Raw genomic sequence first — 18,006 nt, 5'->3', positions numbered from 1 at the left:
GGAGTCAAAATATGACTTGGATTTCCAGTGACCACCTAGAACTCACCAATAAATCCATTTCCTCTCTGGCTTCTTCAAGCCAATATTTTTCTTGGGTGTTAGGGGGAAAAATAAAAAAACTAGTTTTGTAGTAAGAAGGTGTTAAGTTTTATTTGGAGCAAAGTCCATGATTAATAGAACCTGGGACTGGTCAGATTGGATAGAATGGGGGTGGGGAATGGGTTGCATCTTGTGCTTGGCTGGAGTGGCTGGCTCAAGCATAGTATGTCAAGAAGACACTATACAGGGCATAGTCATGGATGGGAACCAGAAAGAGGGAAGGTGGTAGCACTTCCAGGGAAGAGAGGATGCCAAAGATAAGCAGTGCTGACTTATCCCTCCCACCTGGATTTCTGGATTCCTTTCCCTGGTTTTGTATCCCTGGAGAAAGGATATAGGATTGAATCCAACAGCTTGTATCTTTGTCCCAGCCAAAATGTAATCTTGGACAAATTGCTTAACCTCTGTGAGTCTCAGCTTTCAAAAATGGAGATGGTAACTCAGCCTACCTGCTTCATGGAGTTATGCGCCAATCAAATGAGGCAGTGAATACACGTAAGAGCAGTGGCCTCATCCACAACATCCTTCTCTCTGCCAGTCTGGTACCCTTTTCTCATGTTACTATCAGGACAGCTTGGCAAACAAGTCCAGGGAGAGCAGAGGAGGGTCAATGCCCAATCCCTTGCTGTGGCTGCCTTCACTTCTAGGGCTCCAGATGTTTTATCTGAGGATTAAGGTTTTTCAAATCTCCCTTCTGGGAAAAGGGAAGCCACCAGTGTATATAGTTAATTGATCATTTCACTTGCTGGGACCAAGCCCTGGATCCACTCAAAAGCTGCCACATATTTAGGTCCAGGATGTGTTTCTCACCAACCCCTCCCAGTGCCTGAAACTCAACACTGGAGTCTGTTCCTGTTGGGGCAGACCCCTGCTGTTCCCATGTAGCTTGTCAGAAGAAGGTGGAGGCCCCATGGCCAGGAATGGCTAACACTTTACAGGTGTAGTTCTCAGTTTATACATTGGGCTTCCAATCCAGCCTGGATTTTTTGGTTGCAAACAATCAAAAACGACTCTTGCTGATTTACACAAAATAGAATTTATTTAAAAGGCATTGGGAAGCCCACAGAGTTCGCAGGATTGCTGGACAACATAGCCAATTGATTCTGCTATGAGGAACATGGCCTAAAAATCATATTGTATACTGGTACAGGAAAATACCTTGATGTCACCAAAGACATTGGCCAGCACGAGTTGCAGCTGCTGCCTCTGGAGACTGAATGCAACTATCCCCATCACCATTGCCACCACCATTCTATATTCAGTCTGTTTGTCTCCATGTTTCTGATTCAACATTTGGGGTGGTGGGGCACATCATATCAGCAGGGCCCAGATGGAGCACCCAAGCCCCGGCAGCAAAGAAGCCTGGGAAGGATTATCGGCTCACTTCCATTTGCACCTTGGAAATTGGGCTCTGCCTCTTAAGACAGAGGATTCTCCAAACAGAGGAAGGCGGTTCCAAGGCCAGATAGCCAGAACAGGCGCCGTTTCCCCTCCAGTCTCATACTTCGATCTCTTGTGAACACTGTGTGAGCAAATCAGCATCCTTTAATCCACCTAGCCCTGGGACCCAGACACAGGCAAGTGTCTGAAGCTACAAATCCGAGGGCCAGGAAAAATGGATGGAGGCCCTCCAGCTGGCCCCACCTTGCCATACTCTCTGCTCTTAGCCAGGCAACATTTTTCCTCTTCAAAATTCTTAGAATAGGCACTTGGTATTTGTCTGATGGAAAAAGAAAAAGAAAAAGGAAAGCAAAGAAATTGTTGAAAGGAAGGAAAGGAGAAAAAAAAGGTGTCTTGGATAACCACCCTTCCCTCAAGTCCCTAGCTGTGTGTAGTATCAGTCACTTTATTGCTTTGGGCCTCAGTTTCCCCATCGGTTAAAAAAAAAAAGAAAAAACGGACCTGGCCTGGCTCATTTCCAGTGCTTCCAGCTCCAACACCGAGTGTCAAGGAACTAAAGGGTGCAAGGCTGTGCCGCCCAGGGCACATCATGGGGTTGGCTGCACATAATGACAGTGTCCCAGAGCTGGCGCTTGTGTAACAGGCAGATTTACCGAGAGGGGACGACTGTTTGCTCAGCAGCCGAGAAGACTATAATTAGACTGTCACAACATCAGCAAAAGTACAGGATCGATGTAATCAGAGAAGAAATGGAAAAGAACACGGCATCAGTCAGAGCCTCCAGTGGGTCCCCGTGGTTTCCGGAGCACTAATCGCCCAGGCGGGGTTCAGTGTCCTGCTTGTGGGTTTCCTCCTGAGTGATGACAAGGTTGGCTGAGGCCTTCCCCGCTGTCCCTCTGGGCCACCTGGTTCACCTCCTCCTCTTCCCCTTCTCCCCTTCCTCGGCTCACTGAATCTTAGGGACGAGAGGCAGGACTTGGAGCCAAAATTTGTGGCTGAGACACCTCTGATCCTCACGGTGTGTATTTGTGTGTGTGTGTGTGTGTGTGTGTGTGTGTGTGTGCGGTGAGGAAAGTCCATCTTCTTTTATCTTTTTATTTCAAGCTTCTTTATTTGTATTTGTTGGTACTAGGGATTGAACTCTGGGGTTACCACTGAGGTACATCCCCAGCCCCCCCCCCTTTTTTTTCCTTTTAATTTTGAGACCAGGTCTCACTAAGTTGCCCAGACTGACCTTGTAGTTGCAATCCTCCTGCCTCACCCTCCTGAGTCACTGGGATTACAGATGTGCAACACCAAGCCAGTGAGACAGTTTCTTTAAAATGCAGATTCCTAGACCCAATCTCAGCCCCACTGAATCAGAAGCTCTGGGTGTAGAGCCTTGGGATTTGCATTTACCACATGCTCAGCTGAATTGATTTTAGCAGGCTGGGCGGCTCTCCCTCCTTGTGGTGGCCTGGCCTTCTTGGGCTTCTCTGTGCCTGGTGTGGTGGTTATTGCAGAGTCTGCCCAGCAGCAAGATTCAGGCAGCCAAGGTTAAAGGACTTTCTAAAGCCCAGGAATCATAATGGGCTCCTTATTTTCTTTTTAATCATGTGAAGAATTCCAAGCTGCAGACTTATTTATCTCATTAATCCTGGTGACATCTGAGCTCTGGAGGAATGACCAATGTCTTCAGTTTCTTTCCATCAAAGTAGATCAGGGCCCAGATCTGTCCCCAAAGGATCTGGACCCGAAGGCCTCTATTCTCCTCTGAGTCTGAGCCTGATACTCATGCAAACAATTGGATATTTTTAAAAATCTGTGAACTTTTACTTACTCCTTAAACAATTATTTTTACATAAATAGTACATTGCATTATAGAAAAATCAGAAAATGCAGAGATGCCAAAGGAAAGAAGAAATGATGACCCATCTCACAGCAATTATTGTGATATTTTGGTGTTTGTACTTCCACACTTTGTGCACATATGAATGTTCTATTCCTACATTAGCAGGGTCCTTGAGGAAGTGGATGGCACTCTGGATCAGTGTTACTGAGAAGAGCTTATTAAAGGGCAAAGTTAAGGGAAACAGGGCAGGTAGCCCCATAGTATTGGCAGCAAATTGGGAGCTGTTTCCACACTATGTTTGAAGGTATGAGAGGAGTTACCAGAACCTGAGGGTCATTGTAGCTGGGAGAGGGCCATCTGACAGGAGATTTGATCTTGGGATAGAGAATTTAGCTCCACCATTAACCTCCAGCAGGGAGGGAGCCATATAAAACACCTGATTTTCTGCCTGTGCTTCCCATTGGCCAGTCTCAACCAGAAGTCAGGTTGGTGCAGCCTTCCTAGACCCAGCAAGAAGTTAGAGGCTTGGAAGGGCTGGGCATGCAGCTCAGTGGTAGAGTGCTTCTTACCTAGCATGTACAAGGCCCTGGGTGTAATCCCCAGTTCTGTAAAGGAAAAAGTGCTTAGATGTTGAAGAGATTGATGGCCTGCGTGGGCAAGTGGAGGCTGCCCCACATGATCACTGTGTGCGTTTATGAGTGTGACAAATCATTTTTGAATTTCCAAATCTAGAAAAGGCAATGCTCTCTCTTCAACTGGTTCTCCCTTTGACCCCACCAAATGAGTGCAGTGAACTCTTGCTTGGTGATGTTGCCCTCAACACTTTGAGTTAGGAAGCCTGACTACGGACTTGGATTTTCTATTTGAAGCAGAATCAGTTATTCGGTAAATGTGGGCTCCTCCTTGGTGTAAGATTTGGTGCCAGGTAGCAAGAGGGAATCAGAGAAGACTGACAGCCACTGACCTCTAGGAGCTTATAGCCCCATAGACGACTAAAGGAGCACAACACAGAGATCCACAAACCAGGCAGAAGGAGTAAGCCCTATGAGGAAGTTCTATGGTCTGTATATGTGCCCCCCAAATCCATAGGTTGGAAATAATCTCTATGCAACTATCATGAGAAACGGGATCTTTAAGAGGTGATAGGATCCTCCAGGGTACTGCCCTCATGAACAGATTAAGGCCCTTATCTCAAGAGCAGATCAGTTACCAAAAATGCCCCCCCTTTAGTGTGCACACACACACACACACACACAAACATGTGATGCCTTCCACTAGGTTGTGATACAGCAAGAAAGCCCTCACCCAATGTAGTCCCTTGATCTTGGACTTCCTAACTTCCAGAAATATGGTCTAAATAAACTTCTATTGTTTATAATTGACTGAGTTCTTAGTGTTTCGTTATTACAACAGAAACAACTAAGAAAGGAAGGCATGAGACTCTATGCTAATAATTGTTTATCAATAAAATCTAATATTAGTCGATATTTATACATTAGCGCTGTTCTAAGTTGTTTCAAGGTACTTCTATTACTTCATCTCCCAACAGACCCAGGAGCTAGGTCTGTTTTGTCGCTGAAGAGGCTGAGACGAGGAAAGGGGAAACTAGTTGTTCAGGTGCACACAGCTAGTTGGTGTAAAACTGGAATCTGAACCCAAGGCCGTCTTGATTCAAAAGCCCTTTTTCTCAAAAATCTGTGTGCTCCTACACTGGGCCCAGGATCAAAACTATGCCCACAATAACACTCGGTCATCATGCGCCTTTTGAATTCTCGTTCTCTCACAAGTCTATGATGGAGTTTTCCAGGGCTGTGCGACAGGTGCTGTCATCAGTCTGAGGCCAGTGGAACATGGGTCGGGTGCTCTTCTGTTTCAAAACTTTCTCAGTTTGAATCTCCCAGCATGGGAAATGACAGTAGATATGACTTACATTTAAAAAAAAAACAAAAAAAAACCCTCTTTGTGGCCTCAATAATTTTTAAGAATATAAAAAGATCCCAAGATCTAAAAGTCTGAAAACTGCTGCATTCTCTCTTTTCCTGTGGGGATTGAGAGTGGAGAGATACCATTCGATTATGTAACCAAATTTATCACCATTAGTTTCCTTACATAAATCATAGGAGAATAAAGAGCAGATGAAGTGCTAGAAAATCATAGCACCCTAAGGGGCCCACAAGGGTCAGCTGGCCCATTTTCTTGGCTTTGACAAAGACGGCTCCAGGTGGGCTGTGGGCTTCCTTGCCTCTGGCTGCCTCGATGGCCCGCTTGTCTTGTCTCAGAGCCCTGGCCGCACCTGTATCAGGTTAGGTTTAGAAATCCTCCTGGGGAATTGAGAACATTTAGCTTGCCCTTTCAAAGACTGAACCAGCAACACTTGTGCATCTTCTGGAATTTTAAGCCTTTGTATTTCTCAGGTTGACCAGCATGCCCTAGTTTTTTCAGTCTAAGAAATGGGGAGTAGATTATAGTAATTGCTCTTTAACTAATGGATATTAAAAAGTCTAGCAAATGAACTTCAGTTAATTATGGGTAAAGGCTATTCTCTAACACTAGGTGGTATAAAATAGTTGGTGCTCCTTACTTAAAAATGAAAATAGAAAAATGCACATACTTGACATTCTAGGCTAGTGCACAACATCCTTTTCTCTAACTGGGGAGTCACCATGTTGCCTGAGTAGAATCCATAGCCCAGCCCCACAGGCAAGGCCTCACTGGCCTAAGTCCATCAGTGTAATTGATGGCTTAAGTCCATCCCCTTGCGCTATGACCATTCAAGATGAGCAGGCATCTCCTACTTATACTCAGTGTTTGGAGGAAGAGAAGCCAAGAATGCTCATCTTAGTCTCTACGGGGCGATGTGTAGAAGTAGTCTGGCTGTTGTCTTAATGTCTGAGCGAAAACAGCGCATGATGGAGTCTACACACCAGCAAGGGCAGAGCCAAAGACTCAAGAACAACCATACCAGAAGGCCACACTGCCACCAAACCTTTTTTCCAGGAACCTACAACTCCCTGTAAATGTTTAAGCTACTTTAACATTTTTTTTAATGATACTTAGTAACCAGAACATCTGATGTGATTAAATAATTACTGTTGCAATTCAAATACTGTAACATAAAGGAAAAAGTAGGGTTGTCATGTCAATCAAACAGAAAGTGGGAAATCTGACAATTTAAGGCCAATCCTGATTGTCTTAATTCACATTCAAGTTGACCTTCCAAATAAAGTTTTCCTTGGCTCAGAGTCCCCCTATCCCACCTTCCATGCAGGATTTTCTATACTGGTTTGATTTTTCTTTCCAAATAAACCTATGCAGGGGACAACAGAAATTTTAGCCACCACAGCTGATGTTTCTCTGTTAGAGTCTGTAAACAAGTCAAGATGGCGCCTGGCATTTTGCAGAGGGAGTGGTTTGTGAAGTAACGCCAGCGAGCCATTAAGTGTGGAGATTCCTTGTTGGTTGGCTGCTGTATCTAGTTTATGTTAATTAAGATAAGCTGTGTGGAATGTATATATACCCCTCCTGTCCTACAATAAATGGCTCCCACTTCTGCTGTATCAATCTACACAAGTTGCTCGTCACCCCCCCCCACCCCGGTTATTTTTCTGCAGCCGGACTCCGGCATTTCTCAAGTGCAGAGGAGTGGAGACCTGAAAGGACAGCCCCACGGGTGTCATAATGATCACTTAAGCCACCTTGTGTTCTAGTTCTCTGCAGCAGAACACATGCAACAAGTCTAGGGCCTGGCCTCGATGCCCACAGGGATGGAAAACACAGGTTCCCATATCAGACTAGCTGGGTTCAAATCCCCACTCTGCCTGTCCCTCTGGGTGAGTTATTCTACCTTGGTAAGCCTCTCGACTTCCTTATCTCAAGATAATAAAATGGTGATAATGAGGAGACCTCTCCCATCAGCAGGTTGGGAAGATTAAGTAGGCTAATTTGTGTACTGTTAGGTGGCAAGCAGGAAGTTTTAGAAAAAAGTCAGCCAGTGTTATCCAAGAGGTTTCCCTCCTGGCGACTGTCCTAAAAAAAGAAGAGAATGTTCCAGAAGATCTTCAGGACCCTTTCTGGCCTGCTAGGCTGCTCTTGATAGAGTGGAACTGAAGCAGGCGACTCTTGGGAGACCCTCTCACTGAGGACAAAGGGACCCTGACCAGCCAGTGCTCATTCATCCACAGTGGGAGGCTGCTCTGCCTTCAGAAATATTACAAGAACTGGCTGCCGGGTGGTCTCCAGAGGCCCAAGGGAAGACATTGAGGTCGATTTTGGCTTTGTTTTTTTTCAGCATAGAGATGGTAGCAGAGAAACATAGGGCAAGTCCACACCGATCATCTCAGACACTGTACCTAAAGAGCAGGGCTGAGCTTGCAAAGAATATGGCTTTGAGTGTCAAAGATAATGTGTCCTTCTGCTGGGCTCAGGTTCCTCATCCACTAAATAGGAAACGCCTTCCCTGTCCCAGGTGACTGTGAGGATTCCACCAAATAACCCATGTGATGTAGGAAAGCGTCTGTCACATCACAGTGCCTCATGAATATCTGTTTCCTCATGAATGTCGGTTTTCTTTCCTTTTTTGGAACCCGAAGCCACCAGCCACCACTGCAAAGAGGAACAGAACTCGAAAGAGCTCTACCTTGGTTTGCAACAAAATAAGCCCTTACAGCTGGCTTTGGGAAATTACTTTTTTTTTTTTAAGTTGATGGGGTGATAAGGAGAGAGAAGTCTCAATGGGACAAAGGAAAACCGGCCTCTCAATGCCTAGGACCTAATTTGGGAACTAAAATGAATCAAATGAATTATGTCAGTCCTAGGGACCCAGTTTTCTCATTGCCCTCGAAGCAGCATATTAATGATTTCCTTCTTTCTTTCTTTTTCTTTTTGGTGTTGGAATTGAACCCAGGGATTTTTTACATGGTCCTTCCTACTTTTTTTGAGACAGGTCTTGCTAAGTTGCTTAGGGCCTCCCTCACTAAGTTGCTGAGGCTGGACTTGAACTTGCAATTCTCCTGCCTCAACCTCCTGAATCACTTGTATTACAGGCATGCGCCACAGTGGCCAACCATATTAATGATTTATGATAATCAATGAGACTTGACTACTCTCTTTTCTAGATTTGCCTCCCACCATTAATGTCCAGCTCCTTTGCTATCTAAAATTCAAACTCCTACAGGAGAATCCCATGGGGCAGTTGGCACCTGCAACTTTATTCGGACATGCACTTTCTTACTGGCAGTTTCCAGGTTAGCTGTCCCTGGGCCAAATGTTTTCAGCTGAGGACACAGAAGTGGGATCAAAGAGCTCCGAGAGGTTACAGGTCTCCAAGGAGCACCCAAGGGAAACTTCCCTCTGCAGAAGGGAAGCCAAGAACCTGAGGCCTCACAGTTGGACTGGGCCATCAGCTACAGGGACAGCAGGCAAAAGTGACACATCTTTATCCATAAGCAGCAGGATTATGCAGCTATCACTAGACTTGAGCTTCTTTCCAAGGGTGTCTTCCTCCCTCCTTTCTCATTGTTTTATTTTGACCCAAACCATCCCAGGCCAAAGATCTTCTCCAATCTAGCTGGTGACATTCCCCAAACAAAAGGAATTATTATGCTCTTGTAGCCTGTGAGCTGTCATAGCCTGTCTCCCAAAGGGTTTGTTTTTGTCTGCAAGAGTCTAAAATAATCACAGGCCTGGTGCTTGTAGATTGTACCGAGAAGGTTTTGTAACCACTTTGGCCCTAACTGTGCCCAATTAGCTAAAGCAGAGGGTGAGCTACCTCCTGTGGCCTGGCCTCCGGGGTGCAGGTTTCCTGGGACCATGTTTAGAAACCTGGTTCTGAATCATCTGGCTCATAACCATGTAAACCTGGGCCAGGTCTTGCCGATTGGGGAATATGAGTTGGGGCTGCAACAGCTTGGAAAACTCAAAGTCACAGCAGGAGGGGAATGACCCACTCTAAGTGGGCGACAGACACTCTGGTCATTGCACTGTATCTGAACAGCAGTCCTACACCGAGGAGGCTGGCCCCTGGAAGGAGAGGAATGTCTACAGTGTCAGATCACTTCTGGTGTGAGACCTCAGTTCTGGTGTGTGTCCCCTGGAGAGAAGGGGACAGGGAAGGAGTCCTTTCTCTGTGGTGCTGGGCTTTGCTCTTGCGAGGCCAGCACTCTACCAACTGAGCTACACCCCCAGCCCTCTCTGGGTCTTGATCTGAAAGGCCAAGAGATGGTTCCCCATCTGCAGGCATTCAATTGTTTCCTTACTTTAGGACATTGTTCTTCAAACTTGGAGACCATTGGAAGACCTGGGGCATTTGTTAAAAAAGGTACATTCCCATGTCCTGACCCCAGAGGCTCCTACTCTGCAGTTCTGGTTTGGGACTCAAAAGATGTGTTTGTTTGTTTGTTTGCTTTTTCAGGGTTGGGGATCAAACTCAGAGCCTCACCCAGGTTAGACCAGCACTCCACTGGTGAGCTACATCCCCAGCCCTGGAAATATCTTATTTTGAAGAGCATCCCTGGTGGTTCTGACCACACATTAAGAACCTAGCCTAAGAGAAAGGTTTTGGTATCATGAGGGTCTGGGTGGGTACACAGCCCAGCTCTTCCACTTGCTGTCTGTGTGAACTATGGCAAACTCTTTAATCTTTCTGTGCCTCAGTTTGCTGTTCTGGAAAATGCGAATAAGAATGTCAGCCTCACTGGGCCATTAGGAAGAATAAATAATATGAGGTTCTGCTCTTAATGCATGCTGATAACTAGTTTTATTGTGATTATTATGACTCTGAAAAGGAGTGGGGCATTGGTGATAGTCTGCCCTGGTCAAAAGCCAGGTTTGTAGGAATGAATGTTATCCCGTGAAGAAGTTCCAGCTTAGGCTGCTCCGTTTAGAATGTTCATTGATGGAGAAGCCAACCTTTGCACACCCCTCAGGCAACTGGACACACCTACAGTGTTCCACAAGCCTGTTGGCACAGTCCACCTGTCTGAATCCTAAGCAGAACAGCCCTTAGTGGGGAGCATGCCCCCGACATTGACATCACAGTTTACAGGTGCCTCACACGGCTGCCATGAGCACTCTCAGTCTTCGACTTCTGGTTTCTCAAGAGGTTCTCCAAGAACCAGCATCCAGCCGTTGGAGAAATGGGATGGTCTGTGTGGTCCAATGTGTGGCTCACTGGGAGACGGTACTAATCCATTTCTTGGCTCATTTTATATAGGTTAATGTTTGAAGATGACAAATAGAAACCGAGCATCTGGAAACTCTCTAACTCCATTAAATAAAATTTAATCTTTGAAGATTAGAAAGTTACTTCAAAATCTTTCAGAGCTCTGTTGTCCTTAAGGATAATAACTATGATCATACTTGAGAGTCCATAAATAGGCATTTCTAACTATTAGAACTCAGCTTCAGCTTCTACCTCATGGAGCCTAAACTCTGGAAAACATCCAAGAATTATATCTATGCCACAAAACAAACAAAAACATCTGGGGGTTCTGGGTAGACAGAGGTTCAGAAATGAGGGTTCCCGTCTTGGCTTTCTTTAATTTGCTATGTGACCTTGAGCAAGTTGCTTCACACCATAGGGGTTTACCCCTTGTTCTGTGACCTTTCTGGCCTATAATCTATTTATGGCCCGGAAGAGAGTGCGCCTTCTGTGCTCCAAGGAATGATACTTGCTCCCGGTTCTAGCTTTAACAAGCTCCTTAGAACCCACCCTGCTGCCAATGATCCAATATAAAATACATTTTTATTTGTTTTTGCACTGAACAAATTCTTCAGGGCAGCCATCCAAGCAGAGCAGGGTTGGTGGTAATGGAGAAAGCCCAAGATGAGGACGTACTTTCCAGAACGGAGAACATTAGCCAACTTTTCCTGACGCCAAAACAGTGAGAGGAAGAGTGGACAGCTCCTCTGTGCACCCGCTTGTTTGGTTATAAACCACCAAGTAGCAGTCTGACCTATGTCTTTTGCCACTGTGCTGACAAAGTCCTGATTTATCTGGCATCAGACAGAGGGGACAGCTCTGGGGAGGCAGGCGAGAAGTCCTGTATCCCTGCCACTGCCGTATCCCTGCCCTGGGTACGTGCTCACGTCCAGGAGAGCAGGACTGACTTCTGAGCAGTCACCATTTCCAAGATGGCATGTGGCAATGTCAGTCAGAGGGTGGGGGCCTGGCTCCCAAAAGTGGCATGTCCCTTTATCTGGCCTGCCTCAGTGTGTCCACTGTCACACTGATGTGTGTGGGGATTATAGGGCCTTTCCAGCAAAGCTGGCTTGAAGCTATTGTTGAATTTGCTTCATTTCAACACTCACCCTTGTGCCTATTTCTTCCTGGCTGAATCTGGAGAAATAGCAGCTGGAAATGAGGGAGGCTGCCTAGTCATATGTAGAATAGTAACTGATAATTTTTAAGGGCTGTTTTCTGGAGGTAGGATCTATAATTTCAGATGGAAAAACTGAAGAACGAGAGATTACACAGCTTAGTAGAGCCACAGGGCTAGTAAGCCAAGGAATTAGGATTCAAACCCAGGCAGTATGGCTCCAGAGCTGGCTGCTATGGAACAGCAATATCTTTGTGAGGGCAGGAGTGTCCTCCGGGCAGCCCCTGGGCAGCTGGGGCTCATCCCTTTCTGCCTCTGTCCTTGGAGCTTAATGCTGAGGCTTGGAGGGAAGCAGATCTCTCCTCTGAGAAGTTTCCACTGTTTACACAGCCTAACCTGTTTTGTGGCTTTTAATCCTGAAGGACTTAGGAGTAATGGTCTCTACTAGGTACCCAGGAGGTGCCCAGAGCTTCCTCCAGTCTAGTACCAGCTTTAGAAATGCTCCTCGGGTTTGACTGCTGAAATAATCACTTCTTGAGCCCTCCTCATACTTTCTAAAGCAAGAATCTTCATCAACCAGAGAAATGCTTTGAGAAACCCCAACATAGGGAAGAGTGCGCAGAGTAGAAAGATCTGGGATTATGTGCCATTTAGCCACCACATAACCTCTGTTGACAAAGAAACAAACAAAAAAAAGGTCAGTTCAGGGGCTGGGGATGTGGCTCAAGCGGTAGCGCACTCGCCTGGCATGCGTGCGGCCTGGGTTCGATCCTCAGCACTACATACCAACAAAGATGTTGTGTCCACTGAGAACTAAAAAAAAATAAATAAATATTTTAAAAAATTCTCTCTCTCTCTCACTCTCCCTCTCTCTTAAAAAAAAAAATTTAAAAAAAAAAGGTCAGTTCAATTTAACAAAGCTTACTTGAGTAAGAAAAAGTTTCTAGAACCAGGCACCATTCCAGACAAAGAGGGTTCACTATCCTGCTGTGCCCCACTACATGTACAGGTTGTATTTACAGCTAGAGAAAAAGAAGTGACACATAAAAACCACCTGATTGGCTAAAGTCAGAATTTGCTTTATATGGACAGGGCTGCTCACTTAGAAGGCTGTGATTGGCTGAGATTTAGTGCTTGGTTCCAAGGATATATTCTTAGGTGAGGTTACAGTTTGTTTACACACCGAGCTACTTTGGACCAAACTAATTTGTCCAAACTACTTTGGACCAAACTGTCACTCAACTACAGAGGCCCGTTTAGGTCAAGTTTACTTCAATTTAACAAGAGAGGGAATCTTGGCTCCCTCTCTAAAAGGATCAGAATAACTGCCTCATCATTATCACTTCATCTGTGTGTGGCATGTGATGATCCTATATGTAAGGATTTTTTTTTTTTTTGGTAAATTTAAATAACCAGTTAACATTTACAGGACTTTCAAACTAAGACCTTGACAAACATTATCTCTGTGTTTTGGATGTTCAGAGAGTCTAGCGAAGTTCAGGAATAGCTCAAGATTCCACTTCTTAGAAGTAGCAGGGTCTGGGCTTGCTCTTGGCTTGGTCTGAGTCAGAACTAGGAACTCCCTTTCCAAACGCTGGCGTCATACAAGTACAATGTAATGATGATCTGGTACCCACAGTGAGGTGAGCCCACATTCTAGAAACCATCGGGAAGCAGATATGCTCAGCAGAGGCATGAAAAAAATGCTTCCCTTACAGAACAACCAGAAAAACATCTCCTGCCATAAAAGCTACCACCTGGGTCATTCAACATGCTGTTTGTCCTCACCTGTCTTAGCCTGAAGACAGGAAGCACTGGGGTGCCTAGACTCTTCAGCCAAACCTGAGGCCCTACCATGGGCAGTGGCTTCAACGGCTGCCTCCCATCATGTTTCATCAGAAGCATTACCAAGGAGCAGAAAGACAATGACTCAGAACAGGGCCCCTGGCAGCAATGTGCCACACGAATTCTGTGACTTCTGTTCCCAACTCCTGATAGAAGAGTCCAGTTCAGTAGCTATAGGCTTAATCCACCAAACCCTTTAGCCATTCCCACTTGAAAAGCAGCCTTCAGCTGCCTTAGTCCCCACCGAGGGGCTTAGCAACCCTGCTAAGAGCCCAGATGTAAGCTAGGAGTATTTTCCAGACCGAGTTCATAGTCTTGAGGACCCTTATTCTGTAATTGAGCTCTTATGCCTAAACCTGCAAGCATGAATTCTTCCACATTTCTGGCTTGTATTACATTATTATTTCATTAATAATATTAATTCCAAAAGAGTTGCTTATTTTTAACTGACTGCATGTTAAGCCTTCCACCTGCGTTATCTTAGGGACCCATCACAACAAGGGCCATTGTTATTTCCATGACATAAGGAAACAGGGTGCGGAGGTGATGAACCAATTCAGCAAGCTGGTGACAGAGCTGTTGGATGGTAAGGCTGGCCAAGCTGATCTGGCCATAATCTCTTCTCTTGGTCTGAAAATCTGCCCCTGTTCCAGGTTCGACCGAGATCTCAGGGTCTTGCCATTCTCCTGCCCCTCTAGAGGAGGCCAGGATGCGACACCCATGGAGAGACCCTGTATTAGTTTGGGTTCTCCAGAGAAATAGAACCAACAGGAGATATATATATATATATATCTCCTGGACTGTGCAGGCTCTTACAAGCCACACAGAAGGCTTGATATGACTCTGGAGCCAAGAAGCCCTAGGAAGGAGCTCCTGATCTACTGGAACTAGGAAAATTAGTGGTTTGATCCAGCCAGAGTCAGAGGCTTGAGAAGCAGGGGTGTTGCTAGTGTAAGTTCCAGAGTCCAGAGGCCCAGGAACCAAGAGCACCGATGTCTCAGGACAGAAGAAGATCCCTCAGCTCAAGAAGAGAAAGGATTTCTCTTCCCTCTGCCTTCATGTTCTACTCAGGCTCTCAAAGGGTTGGATGATGCCTGCCCCCATTACTGATTAAAATGTGAACCTTTCCTGGAAACACCTTCGCAACACACCCAGAAACACTCTTACTAGCTACCTGGGTGTCCCTTAGCCTGGTCAAGCTGATACATAAAATTAACCATCATGGACTCTGATACCCTAAATCTCCATTCCTGACTTTATTCCTTCTCCGGTCTGCCAAAAAGTCCTACTAGTTCCTCTGAGGCCTCTGCTCCTGTCCATTGTCACCAGCCCCACCCTGGTCCACATGACTCATTAGCCAAGCGTAGAGTATTTCCAAAGCCTCCCAACCTGTCTTCCAGCTTCCAGCTTCTTCAGTCTGCCCTGTTGGTGGGTGCTAAACTCTCCTGAACCATCCATGCCCCTTCCTTAGCAAGACTTTCCAAACCTTCACTGCAGGGGTCAAAGTCAGGCTTCAGACAGGGCTTTCAAGTCCTCATAGCCTGATCCAAACTCCCTCTGGCCTGATCTTCTACCACTGCCTTCTAACTCCCTCAATCTGACCATGCCCACCTCTTCCCTGATATATACCCAGTGATTTCTCACTTTGTATTCAACTGTTGTCCATTACTGGAATAAAATACCTCATTATAAAAATACTTAGGAACAAAGGTTTATTCAACGTACAGTTTGGAAGGCTAGAAGTCCCATCAGTATTGCTCGACTCTGCAAAGGGCCATCCTGGCTGCATGACCACATGGCAGATGGAACCACAATGGCCGTCATGCATGACAGAGGAAAAGATCACTATACAAGACAGGGAGCCAGGGAGAGGAAGGAAGTCACCTCTCAGTACCACCACACTGGGGACCAACACATGAACCTTTGGAGGACAAATCACCTTCAAACCATGGCATACCTCCATTCATATCTGTGTTTCCATTTCTCACTCAGACACTCAAAAATATTACTTGAGCCCCAAAATGTGCTAATATTCTTTCAAGCACTGTGGAAGTGAAAGAGCCCAGTTCCTGTTATACAGAGCTCATAGATTAGCTAAGAGACAATGTTTGGTGTCTTTGAGGAACTAAAAGCCAGGGTGATCTAGTAGCATGGGATGGGGGAAATGTGGTTTGAGAGAAAGTTTAAGAAGTCAGTAAGGCCTGGACTGTGCAGGCTCTTACAAGCCACCCAGAAGGCTCGATACGACTCTGGATACAAGTGTAAACCTCGGGTGGGTTTTAAACAAAGGCATGACATAAGCCAATTTCATAAGTACTGCTGTTATTCTTGAACCATTCCAGAGTTCCTGTGTGATTCGTTCACCAGACACAGAGCTCCTGGTCCCATTCCTCCCTGCATCTGCAGAGGCTGAAGCGCAGGGAGAGGACACCATTAATGGTATGCCCCCCATTCTGCAATGGCTCTTCCCAAGCGTCAGCCCCACCGAGGTGAGACAAGGTGGAAATCAGTGCAGGATAAACCCCAGGCAAGGACCACTATTTGGCCTGAAATATAAACTTGGAAGGGAGGGGTGACTTGAAAAGGAACTGGAGTTGTTGAAACAGCACTTGAGTGAGAGGTAGTTGGAACTGGGGGGACTCTACTCAGAGGTGACAGGGCACCTGTGAGGAGCCATTGGAGGCCTAGAGAGTGTGTCGAGCAACAGATGGAGAAAGGAGGGTGGAGCTGAGAGGACCCAGGAGAGATGGCAGTCAGCAGAAGCTACAAAGCTCTGGCTCTTGTCCACAAGCAGGGATGAGGCGGAGGGAAGAAAAGACAGAGCCTGGGACCAAGAGAAACTGAGTCACATAGAGGATGAGGACAGTAGGGGAGCAGGAGAGAAAGGGTGCTGGTTTCTGAGGGGCCACAAATTTCCATGGGCTGGACAGTGAGGAACCAAGAGGCCAATCCCCACCGCCCTGCTGAGGTGGCTGAGCTTCATCCCTTCTGCACACATTCAGTCAGCAGCCCCCAAGGCTGTCCCACGATATGCCTCTGGTACTGGCATCTTGAAGCCAGTGAGCACAGTGACAAAGCACACACTGCTGTGAGCTGGGGAGGGAGGTGCCGCTGGGTTCCAGAAGCAGCTTCTCCAAGGCCTTCTGCGACACTTACCGCGAGCAAGCACACTGGACCACGATTTGCTCAGAAAATCCTAGTGCAGTGGGAACCCGCGTGCAGGGGGTGGTGAATTACAGGAGCGCAGCCACAGACAACCACAGGAAAATTCTTTTCCGGGCCAGAAGCAGACACGAGGGGGAGAGTGGCTATGAAGGGCTCCCAGGATGGGAGGGATGATCAAAGCTGCCAAGTGCAGTAGATGGTATGGAAAGAAAATGCAGAAGTGAGTGATGGAATAAATGCTCGGAATCCCTGAGTGGGGCGGCTGGCAGGGAGAAAGGGAACCGTACAGCCAGATGTTTGCTTTGCCTCCTGCATAGAAGTCACTCCAAGTGGAAACCTTCCCGGCCCAGTAAGTCAGAATCTGTGAGCAGCTTCCTCTTTTAAAGAGCAAGAGGGTGGTGTTTGCCAGGCCTGCCATGGCCACTTGTGGAGACTGCTGGACCGGAGGGCAGCAGAGTCGTCAGCCCCTCCTTCGTGGGTCCCCTGTGAGGAAAACCACTTGCTCCCCAAGTTTATAGGCCTGGCTCTGGGAAGAAGACCCACGGGAAGGGAACCGCAGCCAACCGGAGGTCGGGAAGTGTTTCCCTTGGACTGTGGAAGGGGCTGATGCTGGCCTGCTTCCTCCTTGTTCATAACAGGATGGCACAAGTGAACGCAAACAAAACCAAGGCCAATGCAAAGGACTTCTTGGCGTTTCTCAATGAGCTGATCCAGAAATGAAGGCCAGGAGCAAGAGGAGAACTCCTGGGGCAGAGGTATGGGGTGAGGAGACCCCAGGGGACAGCTAGCCATCATCTCCAGGGAACTGCTAAGTATTCAAGCATTGCAAGGACTTATGGAAATGATGGACAGGCAATGTGGAGGGTTTCCTGTGGTGTGCACGTGTGTGCTTTAGCTATTCCAATCCTCCCCTTGACCTCAGCTGTCAAAACTCGACTCCTCTTCTCTCCAGCGGATCATGGGACACCTCCTTGGAGACACTTGTTTGTACTGTCTGGATGTGTCAGTTTGGCTGTGGTAACGAGAACCCCCAAATCCCAGAGACTGTCAACAGTGAACATATGGTTGCTCTGTCCCATGGTTTCTCTTGCCAAGACCCAGGCAGCATGCAGGAGCTTCCCCACCTGGATCAGGCCATTCTGATGGCAGAAGGAAAAGCGAGAATGATAGCGTTAAAGCTTCTGCTGAGACCTGATGTATGTCACTTCCTTTCATAATCTGTGGACTGACGCTTGTCATGTGGTCAAGTCTAATGACAGTGAGCTGAGGATGCATGTTACTCTCAAAAGGAAGGAGGGCATGAGTAACGGCAAACTCTACCTCCCTCCCAACGGGTCTTTCTAGAGTGTA

The sequence above is a fragment of the Urocitellus parryii genome, chromosome 11 (assembly GCF_045843805.1).
Source record: "Urocitellus parryii isolate mUroPar1 chromosome 11, mUroPar1.hap1, whole genome shotgun sequence".
Taxonomy (NCBI): Eukaryota; Metazoa; Chordata; class Mammalia; order Rodentia; family Sciuridae; genus Urocitellus; species Urocitellus parryii.
The sequence above is the reverse complement of the archived record's forward strand: the minus strand, read 5'-3'. Positions refer to the sequence as shown.